The sequence below is a fragment of the Puntigrus tetrazona genome, chromosome 24 (genome assembly GCF_018831695.1).
Source record: "Puntigrus tetrazona isolate hp1 chromosome 24, ASM1883169v1, whole genome shotgun sequence".
Classification (NCBI taxonomy): Eukaryota; Metazoa; Chordata; class Actinopteri; order Cypriniformes; family Cyprinidae; genus Puntigrus; species Puntigrus tetrazona.
Window position 1 is genome coordinate 3774893 of NC_056722.1, and position 11657 is coordinate 3786549.

General features: G+C 40.8%; 3 gene segments (V, D, J or C); 1 reads left to right on the forward strand and 2 right to left on the reverse strand.

The window, feature by feature from the left end:
- LOC122329698 overlaps window positions 1-11657 on the reverse strand; it is a 610329-nt gene that overhangs the window by 193745 nt on the left and 404927 nt on the right.
- Window positions 1-11657, reverse strand: part of LOC122329697 — a 601685-nt gene that overhangs the window by 187519 nt on the left and 402509 nt on the right.
- The window catches only part of LOC122329696, a 603783-nt gene that overhangs the window by 185001 nt on the left and 407125 nt on the right, over window positions 1-11657 (forward strand).

Sequence of the window (11657 nt, forward strand, 5' to 3'; positions counted from 1 at the left end):
CAGTTTACAGTTTAAGAGCATCCAAAAATATTTAAAATACCGTGAATCGGTTTTTATTTAAAAGTTATGTGACAAACAATAAGGTCAGAACATGTAGTACTTTTGAATTACAGTCAGCTGAGAAATATGCTTATTGAAAAATACTTGGACTTTCTGAAAATAATTTCACAATTACTTGATGCATGGAAATATGTATACGCGCATGTTATACGCCACATGTATGCATTTAAATCGTAACATTACAAACTGTATATTTAAATACACGTTTCTATCTCGCTTTGCTTCATTTGTTGTAATACCGATACGCTTTGGAATAAAAAAAATGTGATTTATTGCACATTTCAGAACATGCATAAAACGATTTGTGAGAGAGACACACCGCGTTTAATCTTAAGATGTATTTATTCTTTTTAGATTTGTTTACGTCTTTCAAGTATCCGTTGGGTGCATATATTTTGCATGAATGCATGCATGAAAAACGAGAAGGTCGGCACTGCATTGCTTCCGCGAGTTGCATTTAGACACGTTTCAGAACACGACGCGTAGCTAGAAACCTTTGCTTCTTGTTCAAGTTTCTCCTCATATCCCGCCTGCGAGACGCTCGCTGCACCTGTTCGAGATTTGTACCGAAACGCTCTAGCGTGTGCGCAAACTGGATATTTCACATGAGAGCAGGAAGATGACCTCTGACCTTTGATCTCCGCGGAGTTCGTGTTTCTGTTGAGTCCCTCGGGTTCTCACGGCCCCTGCAGGTGAACATCATTTCAAACACATTCCAGGCCCCTGCACCTGCAGCGCGTGTGTGTGCGCGCGCGTCACTCAGCAGGCCGTGATAACGACACAAAGCCTCTTTGGATCCGACCGCTCGCTCCGACACCAGTCACAGAGGAGATGATGAAAATTCCGTCACAACATCTCCTCTTTTCAGCCTCTCCTTCTGTTTTCCTCCGACACTGAGAAAAACCGAGGGCGGAATAATGAGAAAAATACAGGCGGGATAACGTACGGGGTTTTGGACGGCCATCTGACACGCTCCAGAAATGTTAATTCTAGCAGAACATCACAAACATTCCAACGGAACATCAGAAACATTCCAACGGAATATCGGCAACATTTTACTGGAAACTTTTTCCACCAAAACATTAAACATCGCTGGAAAACTGCTCGTGGTCCATATGAGAATCAACACACTGAATGTAAAGCAAAACCAACGACTTTACTTTCTTAATGCTAAGGATTTTAATGTAAAGCAAATGATTATTCCCACAGATAAACTAAATCCTTTAAATAAAACGCTTTGCATTTTCGTATGAAAACGATGAATAATAAAAAAATTATAATTTAAATTTTTTTTTTCGCACATTTATTTATCTATACTTAAAGCGTACATTTACATAAAATAATTTTGTTTTAATTTTATATAAATACTAATTGTATCTAAAGTTAAACAGGCTTAACCCAAACCCAAATGTTCACCATTCTTAAATGAAAACAACAAATCAATAAAATTAATCATTCCAGACATAACAGACCAATGCAGATGTAGAAACATTTAGAGTTGCTAGTAAATTACGCAATTAGTTACAAAGAAATTGCAAGCAAATCTTTCAATTAAGAAATGCTGCTCCCCAAAAGGCTTTAGTTAACTTTTGAAGGCATTTTGCTCCCTTTAACTATAGATAAGTAACCCCTCACACACACACACACACACACACACACTGGGTGGTCTGGACAATGAAGACAGTGTGTGTGCGAGTGCATCTTTGATCACTGTGTGTGTGTGCGTTTGAAAAGTTTTAGGATCATCATCACTGAGCTAAAATGCTGCTTATTTTAAATTAGGCAAGAATTAAACCCAGACTCCACCTAACAAGACCACTGGGAATACAGGAGGAATGTGTGTGTGTGTGTGTGTGTGTGTGTGCGTGTGTGTCTGGCAGACTTGCCTCTTTTCTTGGCAAAGGAAATGAGGAGCTAAAAATTGATTTCATGCTGCAGAAAGAGCGCTGTAGAGAATGCTGAGAGCGGGAGAGAGCCACCTGACCGCGTGATGGATGGAGTGGATGTAGACAATGCCTCGCACATACGCGCTCGGGGTTTGAACGAGCTGTCTGCCGCTCTTAAAGCCTTTTGTTGCGCTTCTTCTGTCTGTCCTTCAGATTGTCCAGATTGTTTTCCCATAGCACCGTGGAAGCCCCGCCTCCTGGGCGCCATGGAGACGCGGCTTTGCATCCTCAGAAGACTCTGAACGCGCGCACGGAGCTTTGTGAGCGCATGAGAACGCGGCGATAAATAACACGCACGGGTCAGGTGTGGATAAAATAAACCAAAGCAATCATTAGACTTGCTTCCTTATACAAGTCCCTGTGCTATTCTAAAGAAAAAACATAAAGTTGGTCTTCATAATCATTACTCAAAAACTCTCATTCCTCTTTTGAAATGACTTTATATCATCCACGTACAATACAATACAAAATACACCATGCTAACATAATACAGGTCTCAGTAATAATAATATTACTGAGACATACTGGTCTCTATATTGGGATATTTTGTCTAGTTGCATGGAAGCTGCTAGTTTGTTGCTATGTGGTCTCCATGGTATTCCAAGGTAGTCGGTTTTGCTTACCAGTTGCTAGCAGGTCCAGTTGCTATGTTGCTAAGGTGCTTAGAGATTGTTAGGGTGTTCTGGGTGGTTGCAAGGCAGTTGCTAGACCAGGTCCAGTTGGTAGGGTGTTGCTATCCAGTTGCTAAAGTGATTTGAGATTGTTCAGGTGTTTTGGGTGGTTGCTAGGCATTTGCTAGAGCAGGTCCAGTTGTTAGGGTGTTTCTATCCAGTTGCTAAGGTGCTTGGAGGTTGTTAGGGTGTTTTGGGTGGTTGCTAGGCATTTGCTAGAGTAGGTCCAGTTGTTAGGGTGTTTCTATCCAGTTGCTAAGGTGCTTGGAGGTTGTTAGGGTGTTTTGGGTGGTTGCTAGGCAGTTGCTAGAGCAGGTCCCGTTGTTAGGGTGTTTCTATCCGGTTGCTAAGGTTTCTTGGAGGTTGTTAGGGTGTTCTGGGTGTTTGCTAGGCAGTTGCTAGAGCAGGTCCAGTTGGTAGAGTGTTGCTATTTAGTTGCTAAGGTGCTTGGAGGTTGTTAGGGTGTTCTGGGCGATTGCTAGGCAGTTGCTAGAGCAGGTCCCGTTGTTAGGATGTTTCTACCCGGTTGCTAAGGTGCTTGGAGGTTGTTAGGGTGTTCTGGGCGGTTGCTAGGCAGTTGCTAGAGCAGGTCCCGTTGTTAGGATGTTTCTACCCGGTTGCTAAGGTGCTTGGAGGTTGTTAGGGTGTTCTGGGCGGTTGCTAGGCAGTTGCTAGAGCAGGTCCCGTTGTTAGGATGTTTCTACCCGGTTGCTAAGGTGCTTGGAGGTTGTTAGGGTGTTCTGGGCGGTTGCTAGGCAGTTGCTAGAGCAGGTCCCGTTGTTAGGATGTTTCTATCCGGTTGCTAAGGTGCTTGGAGGTTGTTAGGGTGTTCTGGGTGGTTGCTAGGCAGTTGCTAGAGCAGGTCCAGTTGCCAGTTGTAGGACATTCTGCGTGGTTGCTAGGGTGTTGCTAATGTGTTCTGGGTCATTTTTAACCTAGCTGTGGTTATTACAGCATTGCTATGCAGTTAGTGCATTCTGGTTTCTGAAACGCCACAGACAGTAGGAGGGAATACAACTCGAACTACATAAAAACAGAGCAAAGTTGAACCGTAATCAGAGTCTCTTCAGCTTTGTTTCATATCTTGGCTCAAGCGCGTTCACTCTTCTTGGCAGAATAAAAAGCTCTCCATCAGGTTGGAAGGAAGCTTAAGTTCTTTTGCAGATGCTCGGTTGGACTGAATTCTGAGCCGGGACATTAATCTTTCGGTTTGGAGTCACTCTCGCGTTAGTTTTATGGCCTGTTATAGGTCATTGTCATGTTGAAAGATCCTCAGTCCCACGGATGGCATGTTACACTACCACTCGTTTTTCCTTCTGTCCTTATGAGTTTTCCAGCACTCTCCTCCAGGCCTGCTGCGGTCGGCGAACACCAAACATCGTGCTAAACATTCATGGTCAAATCTGCTCCTATCGCGGCGGCGAATCTTCCGCTAAACTGTCCAGAGAGTGTTTTGCGTGTGTTTGGGCCGAACACCGGCTGAGATGCGATACGAGTCTGTTTGAAGAAATTCCTTCAAACGTGCCGAGCAAATTGAAAAAAGAAGAAAGGAAGGTTCTGGAGTTGCCAAGTAAAATCCCAGACGCTGTGGGGGAACTGAGGCAGGCAGAACACGCGAGGAAACCTCCAGCATAACACGGCACTTCAAAGTCGCACACAACACACGGCGCATCTCTGAGAAACACACACACACACACACACACACACACACACCGTATAAAAAGACTTTAATTCGAAGCACCTGTGAGCTGTTTAATCGCTCACTGCAAGGCTCTCCTTTTCACCAGCGTGAAGCATGTACGTTATATTTTATTTTTAAGGAGTACTCCAGTTTAAACAGAACTTAAGCTGTAGATAATGTTTAATGAAATTAATAAACAATAAAACACTTGCAATGCAAATCTATAGAGCAAATGCACAAGAAGTCTTAAGGGGCCCTGATTTTTGATTACATTTTTTTAATAGTAATATAAACTATTACTTATAGTAATATGAAGCTTTGTTATAGGTGTAAAGTGACACTCCCTTCCCATCCAACATTTCTGATAACGATTATGATTATGATTATGATTACTTTAGCACCACAGTTTCATCTTTATTCAGTCTTTATTTATAGTTGTAGCTAACAATCATAATTAACAATGAGGGATTTTTCGTGTTAGCATAATAATCAGACAATAATAACAACAGCATTTCTAAAAATAGCATAATTTTACAGTTTTAAAAGATGTTTTCATTGCTACCCAAAAGAGAATATAGCAAAATATAACTTATTTTCTTTAGGCCATCTACATTTCACGTACGTAAACTCTCTTTTCTTCAATCAAAGCGTATGGAAACCATTCAAAGCTTTGTTTATCCTAAAGCAATCAACGCTGTATTTCTATATTCGTCCTGTGCGTCCTCTTAGGTTTGTTTATTATATGTTTTTTATTGTTGTTCACCTGGCAACACATTACGAAACTTAAACTTGGTTTTGCTACTAACTGTTTGAAGTAAAACTTTGTGAAATGATTCAATAAAAGTTCCAATCTCAAATGATTCGCAGCACATGCCCCAAAGTCCTGAACTGAATCAAATGATTCGTGATACACAATCCGATCGGATCGATTCGAAACAGTGAATGGTTTCACTGTTTCTGAGTTTTGAGAAGCTCCTTATAAAGAGCTCAGGTATTATAAACTGTGACTGGTATGAAATTATAACGTGAAGCAAGTGGGAATCATTGAATGATCACCTGTGATGGTGTTCAGGCTCCACGTGTGAGGCGACTCTTTCGCGAAACGTGTTGAGGTGATTAGAGCGAACACTGTGTCTCTCTTCACCAGCTAATGAGATACGTGAACTTGGGAATTGCTCTTCGGAGGAGAGAGACTTAATTTATAATTGTAGAGGCTCAGCGTTAGTGTGTGTGCGTGCGCCTTGGTAATCCTCAAGATGTGCTTTAATTGATACGTGTTGAAATAAAGGATGAAGTTTCCACTTTAAACCCAGTAAGAGAGAGAGAGAGAGAGAGAGAGATTGGGTTGTAGTATGTGTGGAGGTTCTTGTACCACAAACCAAAAACTGTCTGTGTGTAACGACAGAGGTTATAAAAGAGACAATCGTGTTTAAGGGACAGCTCACTTAAAAATAAACAGCAAAAAAGCCAACGATTTTTAGCCGAAATTGCTTTCCTTGGTTATTCTTAAAATGCAAGTCAGTGGCTTTCGTCAGTTTGAGAGGCAAAAAAGAGCTCCTGACAATATACTGAGGTCTCCTGAAGTGAAATAATCGCTGTGTTTAAGAATACAAATGTAGCACTATTAAACTAAATGAACTTACCTTTAATCCGGAGCCTCACACAAACGGTCCGTCTGCTTTGTGAACGAATCGTTCTTTTGAACCGGTTCTTTTTGGTGAACTGGACGAACCCGAAAGGCTCGAGCCGCACAGATCTACGAGTCACTCAAACAAAACCCATCAAAGACTTTCCCTGAATATACGTTATAAATATGTTCGGTTTCCTGCACGAACCGATCGTTTCACTTCATAAGAACGTAATATAAGGTATTCATTCATTAATGCTTCCGTGGCTCTATGCTGAATTTTATGAATCGCCAAGGACCCCAGGAGTGAGTAAATGAAGAGCGATTTCGTTTCGAGGGGAACCGCCCCTTTAAGATCAAAAACTTTTAAGTGGAAATGTGCCCCAGTCGTCTTAATGCCACAGAGCTTTGTGTTCTTTTCCAACTCCAGCAAACTCAGACTAATGAATTTACTGAGATGATGTTACAGCACTTTGAGGGGCTATTTCACCTTAAATGCTTGGCTTTTAGCAGGCGCTTTGTATCTTAAATGACCTACAGTACGCTAATTGCAGGTTCTGTCCCTCCGGAGCAGCCTGGAGTTAAATGTCCTGCTGAAGGGTACAATGGTGACAGAGAGCGATTGTAATCTATGTTACTTCTCCGGGTCCCGGGTCGCCCCTGTATGCTTGGACGTGAAACCGCAACCTTTGTGTTCGCAGCCCAGATCCTGAACTTGGCACGCATATACTGTACACTCTTCAAAAGAAAGGCTCCGAGTAGATTTGCATTTCCTCAAGGAAATAGCTGCATGCAGGGTAGAAAAAGAACAGCGCTGGAGTTTTAGGTTTTGGGCTTTGGTTTCTGCTCGAAGGCGAGGACGGCGTCAGAGCAACCTCTGGCCTGGAACATGCCCGAGTGAATGAATGCGAATGGAAATGCGTCGGTCGAAACGCACGTTTGCGTGCTTGTGTAAGGTTTCTGAGCCTGCCGTCGACAGCTCTCAACACGCACTGCTTTCCGTTGAAAGGAAAGAGCCACGATTCAGGGTCCGAATAGTGCGAGGAAAACGACTACCCTCGATGCAAACCTCAAAAATAAGATAAAACATAGTTACGTGAAATCAAAAAATATATTCCACTTTAGATCTAAACAGCAGAGATAAAATTTGCAGATGTTTTGTCAGTTTGTTTATGGAATAAGCAAGTGGAAAAAATAGTAAACTGGGGATAAATAACAATTTTCATTAAAAAGGAGGTATTGTCACAAAACCTTGTAAGTGATTATAAGATGAAATTCAATTAAAGATTGAAAACAAAGCATTAATATGGTATATAATATAATAAATGCTCCATGTTTTATTCGTATTATAATAAAATGTATTAGTAGTTTTATTTGTTCTTCTCTAAAAAGTATATTTAAAAAAAATGAGTGTAGAAATATTTCTTCTTTGTTCCCCAAAGTATTTTTTTTTAAAAAAGGATCTGATGCCACGACTCTTTTTAAGTTTTACAAAGAAACTTATATTTATTTATAAAACTATATATTCCCGTGTTATAAAAAAAAATGATCTGAGCGATATTTAAACACATTTTTCATCTTCTAAAAAAAGAGCCATATTCACTAAAAACGTTTTTGTGATAATACTCCGAAGGATACCCTTCGAGGAGCAGTTATTTTTAAGAGTCCAGCATCCTTACAGACCCTCAGCGAGCTCGTCTGAGTCCTTAATAAGTCATCGGCTGCTTGCTGAAACGCGCAGGAAGTGTCCGATGAGTTTCCTCTCTGCTGGTGTGAAGCCAGAGCAGTGTGTGTGTTTGTGTCGTACGAGCGCTCGGCCAATCTAAGCAGACTCATTCTCTAAGATCAACAGCACAAACACCTGAGAAAACACAGTAATAGCACCTAAATTCTCCAAACTCCCCGTACGCTCTCTCGTATAAATATTAAGAAACATCAGTGTAATGTATACAGCCCGACAGAAACCTGCTAGTGTTTATATACATTTGAACCTGCATATGATTAAACTGCGTGTGCCAGAAGCGACCGGAGTCACCGACGTGCCCCCGCCGCACCTTCAACGAGAAGACTCCTGGAAAACAAATAACGCCTTAGATCGGGTTCAAACCGATTTCGGACTCATCCAAACAGCAACAGGAGCGCGAGAAGATCTTAAGTTGGAGGATATTTAACAGCGGCTCCCATTTGTTTCCTTCGCCTTCGCGGACTCCGCTAGCTTCATTTCTTTCTCACATGTGCTTTTTATTATTCTACATCTGCTTTGACCCTGCGAACCATGTCGGAAAGTTACCAAAAATCACTCGCTCTGGTTTTAGAGGACGCACGCAGGCACAAGCACACAAGCTCAGAGCTGTTCGTCCAATGCGAGTCTGTTCTACTGGACTTTGGACGGGCTGCTTATGAAGGGCCGAGATCATCTGAAAGCAAAGCATCTCAGTGTGAATTAAACAGTTAAACTGATTTTTTTTTGATGAATTTGCAATACAAATATAAGGCAGTGTCACTTTAAATAAAGCATCCGCTAACTTGCTATTAGATGCAACAAAAATCAATCAAAAAGTCACAGCCAATTAGAAGAGAGTGTGGGCGGAGCTCTTTCTGCAATCGCACTGCACTCGCAAACAAGTGGGTCAGTATATATATATATATATATGAATTAATATGAAACCATTTTAACATTAATAAAAATACACAGGCCTTGTGAATGACGGATACAGTTTTTGTTATGGAATACACTCGTAGTGAGCGCACAGTTTTAATTCCCATTATATTCTACATAAAATAAAGCACATAATCAGTACCTGAGATAATCACTATTAGCCGTGACGTCACAGAAAACCTGCTTCCAGGATCATCAGTTATTTGTTGTGTATTGTCGTCATGTCCAGGTTAGGACAAAATAATTAAATAAAGAATTAATAAAGTATTATTAGACCCGTGTGGCACGTTATTTAAGGTAATTAAGGTATAATAAAGCTAATTAAGGTATAATAAAGGTACAAAAGCTGTCACCGAGGAGGTACCTTTTTAAAAGGTACACTTTTGTACCTAATTGATTCAAATATACACACTTTAGGGAGGGTTGCACCGACAAGAATGAATCTTAAATCTAGATTAAATCAAGGTTTGTGTCATAGTTCTGTTGCACCGAACTTTAAAGCTTCTTTGAAAATAAGCAGGATTTATAAATAAACCTGGATTTATTTTTTTTTATTAAAAAACGGATTACGACTTTAAACTCGGACTTTAAATCTCAATTAAGGCTTGACTTTAAACATGCAGGTGAGGAGGTTTAAGTAAAATAAAGCGCTATGGTTTCAGTATGTGGCTAATTGAAAAAATGTAAGCAGATCAAGAAATCAAACTTTGATTTAGCTCAAACTTTGGTTAATTTAATCCCTGTTGGTGCAAGCCTCTAAGTAGTAATACGCACCTTTAAGGTACCAATACGGACCCTTTAAGTACAAACGTGTCCCTTTGTACCTTTGTTCCTGAAAGTGCAGCTGATAAACAACAGGGCAAAGTCATACGTCAACTAATAATTTATTTGTATATTTGATTAATTCAGTGGTCATTGCAGTTACAGAGACAGCAAATAAAACATGTGACGAGAAGGAGAGAAGCTCTCCCTGTACGTTAGAAGAAGAATATTCCTCATGTGGAGACACACAAAGTTCACAAACACGCTTCACATTCAGACCAATGGAAGCGAACACACACACACACACACACACACACACACAAATACTCATTCATACGCAGACACGTAAAAATACGCAGTCGTGCGCAAACGTCTGGTTTTCCAGCTGTTCATCCGCTGCACGTCTTCAAAGCGGCAAGCTTCGATGCCAATGCCAGACTGAATCACCCGAGCACGGATCGCGGGAACGGTGCCCGAACTTTTGCGCACAACTATAAACAACAAAATACATTCGCGCGAGGCAGCCTTCTGCCGACTCCCTCCAGAAAACGCAGCTCAGTCTTTCTATAATCGTTCATGTACTTAATGACATCAGGATCTGCTCGAATGTTTACAGTCTCTCGTCCGAACCGCTTCCAGGAGTAAAAAAAAATAAAATAATTGGAAATTGCTGTGGAAATGACATTTCCTCCGTCGAGGCATCTCTGCAAAACTAGGCTACGTTCAGGATGGCATACTAGTTAGCGCTTGGTATGCCTGTTTCGTCCCTCGGGTTAGTCGTTTCTGCTTGTGTTATTCTGATGTGTCACTTTGGATAAAAAACCCAAAACAAAAACATATACAGCATTCTGTCAAACACGGCATGCCACCGTAAGCATCTAGTGCGCACTCGGTAGGGCACTGCATCCTCACGTGACCTCGTTATGGGAAGGCTGTCCTGCTGTCATCTTCGTTGTTTCGCATTTTTAATCGAATTTTGCGCAGAATGTCTGCTGTGCATTCGCCGCTGCGTTGCATTGTGGGATACAGCGTTACAGCAGCACTTGCAATATTGTCACGCTGCTTACTGACTTTTTGAATAAAGTATGTGAAACAGTCTTCAGTATAAATGACAAATAATATTACAGCTCGCTAACAGTATTCCAATCTGTACCTATGTGTTCGAAAGGGACTTTTATTTTGGAATTTAGAAATAGTACCTAAAATGTGTATATACTGATTTATTTGTCCTGGCACTCATTTTGTGGTCGGCGTGCGTCAAGGTGTTTGTGCCATAGTGCCACAGATTACTAAAGAGAATCGCTTGTAAAAAAAAGTATTAACATTTTAACGCTACTGCAGTTAACTCTCCTGTTAGTTTAGCATTGGCGTAACACAACTAGTTACCGTATAAACACACAGATAAACTATAAACATAAAATGCCAAAACGATAAAAACTTATCTGCACAATAGACATTCATTTATTCGTTCATCTCTCTCTCTCTCTCAGAAAATGAGAATTGTTTGTTGCATGGAACCGAAATTTTTAGTCTTTACAGTAGAAATGTTACTTCTTAATGCAGAAAAGACGGTAAAACAAACGTTTTGGGCTGAAATTCACCTCAGCGCGATCAGAGTGAGTGCGAACTTATTTCTAATTATTATTGAATAATTAGAAATATATTACTGACACAAGAGACACTATCGTTCTGTACAATGCAGGTACGTTGAGGTCCGAGAGTTTAAAAGATAACAGAAAAGTAACAGAAATGAAATTGTTTAAAATTTGCCACTATTTCTGGCAGGGATAGACTGACGTATGTGGCCACTATCAGTCAAAACATGATTTGGGTTGTTCGAGTCAGCTGCTGCACGCTGAAAACGCTCAGCGCAAATGAATGCATTTCTAAGCATTCTCGCCTTTGTCTTTAAAAACGGTCAGACGGCAGATAAAAACCGTGACATTCAGTAGCAGAGGAGAGACAGAAACCTTCGCCCCGAAACGTGCTCCACACAAGCATGCAAACACGCTCAGTTTCACGCATGCAATTCACGAAGCTATTCTCATCCCTGCCACAAGGGGAGCTATGATGCTTTAGCGTAAACGCACGCTGAACAACAAGTTTTTGCGCCAAAAAGTTGATAATAAGTGAAATCAAAGGCTTTTGGCAGTCCAAATTTTTCGCTTAAATATTTGATATTTGATTCTGAGGTGAGTACAAACACATTTCGTATAGTGTATTCAATTATTTAAGTAGATAGTGTTTGTTA